Source organism: Penaeus monodon, chromosome 4 (assembly GCF_015228065.2).
Source record: "Penaeus monodon isolate SGIC_2016 chromosome 4, NSTDA_Pmon_1, whole genome shotgun sequence".
In the NCBI taxonomy this organism is placed as follows: domain Eukaryota; kingdom Metazoa; phylum Arthropoda; class Malacostraca; order Decapoda; family Penaeidae; genus Penaeus; species Penaeus monodon.
In genome coordinates, this window is record NC_051389.1 from 41,508,332 (window position 1) to 41,510,321 (window position 1,990).

Consider the following 1,990-nt stretch of genomic DNA (forward strand, 5'->3'; position numbering starts at 1 on the left):
GGGTAGGAGGAGGAAGAATAGGAAGAGAGAGAATGAGGAAGATGAGGATGAGGGGGAGAGGGACGAGGAGTAAGGAGAGGAGGAGGAGGAGGAGGAGGAGGAGGAGGAGGAGGAGGAAGAAGAAGAAGAAGAAGAGGAGGAGGAAGGGGAGCAAGAGGAGGAGGAAGGGGAGGAGGATGAGGAGAAGAAGAAAGAGGAGGAGGAGGGTGAGAAGGAATAAGAGGGGGATGATGATGATGATGATGATGATGAGGAGGAGGAGGAGGGTGAGGAGGAGAGGAGGAGGAGGAGGAGGAGGAGGAAGGGGGGAGGGGAGGAGGAGGAGGAGGAAGAGGAGGAGGAGGAGGAGGAGGAGGAGGAGGAGGAAGAGGAGGAGGAAGAGGAGAAGGAGGAGGAAGAGGAGGAGGAGGAGGAGGAAGAGGAGGAGGAGAAGGGGGAGGGGAAGAAAGGTGGAAGAGGTGGAAGAGCATGGGGAGGAAGAGGCGTGGTGCTCCCTCAACCCTTCCAGAGGGACCCACTCGGCCCTCTCAATGGAATCCCTTTGGCCTTTCCAATGGGAGCTTCTTGCCCCTTCCAGTGGTCCCCCTTCGGTGTTTCTTATTATGGTAGTTGGCTAACTGGGTTAAATGACATAAAGCATAAAATAACAGGAATTGCTCTTGGAATATACTGATTGGCCCTTTTGTGCATTTCTAATTATCTAAAATACTTTAAAACTCTATGGTACCCTCTTTCCCTTTGCGCTATGTACGCACTTAAACTGCTTTATCATTAATCCATTGCTGCCTGGGAAGCACAGCGAGAATTTCATAAGCTCTCATCACATTAAACTCTGGCAGAGCAATCATATTCCATCACATGCATCTCAGGTGACACGACTCAGCACGGTCGATGTTCACAGGTCGAAAGGCTAAAGGCTAAATCAGTCTGTTGATTGGCTCAATGGAAAATCAATATCAGCAGTCCCTGATATATCTCGAGGTGTCTCGCATCCGGGCTGCGCCGACAAAAAAATCGTATGGCATTAATGCGCTTGCTAAGTGCTTACAGGTTCAGGTTTCCCGTGTAGTTCGGATGTACGCATGGTGTGTTTGTTTTGTTGAATGCTTGCTGGATGGGGAAGAGAGATATGCCTATGTTGAAGTGTGTGTGTGCTTTATGGTATGTATGGTATACACGCATACAATTATATACTAGATTGGGTAGTAGCGTAAAACTTGTGGGGCCATATTTAATTCTATTATTTTTATTTGTCATTGTACTCTTTTTACAGTAGCTGCGGCGGTGCGCTTCTTTGTGTGCGCATAGCATGTTATTCTACGTCAGCTGAGCGTGCCGGAGTGGCGTGCAGGAACGCAACATTACTCCGACAGTTAGATAATATCGTTTGTTCATAGTCATTATTTTCTAGACTAGTACGTGTGTTTGTATACGCTTTAGCTATTTTTAGACAAGCTAAACCTTACCAATGTGCTATGATTTGTTTCCAGGCAATTGCTTCCTGGTTTATTCGGGGTTGACAAGAGTCGATATAGATTAAAGTAAATCATTCTGATGTGTTTTTTTATAGATATGAAAATCCAGGTAAAATGCTTGAAAATATTCCTGATATCCACCCTTCCTGGCATCAAATACGACCCATAAATGCATATCTACTATCTCTCTCTCTCTCTCTCTCTCTCTCTCTCGCTCTCTCGCTCTCTCCTCTCTCTCTCTCTCTCTCTCTCTCTCTCTCTCTCTCTCTCTCTCTCTCTCTCTCTCTCTCTCTCTCTATATATATATATATATATATATATATATATATATATGTATGTATATATATGTATATATATAAATATATATATATATATATATATATATATATATATATATATATATATATATATATATATATATATATTTATATATATATACACATATGGTTAGAGCACTGGACTCCGATCCTCGTTGGTCCCGAATTCAATTCCCCGCCGCGGCAGTCGTAAAAAAG

The 1,990-nt window shown here is 43.9% G+C and overlaps 1 pseudogene; it reads right to left on the reverse strand.

Annotated features, from left to right (window-relative positions):
* LOC119598873 overlaps positions 1 to 420 on the reverse strand; it is a 982-nt pseudogene extending 562 nt beyond the window's left edge.
* Positions 421 to 1,990: the final 1,570 nt, after the last annotated feature.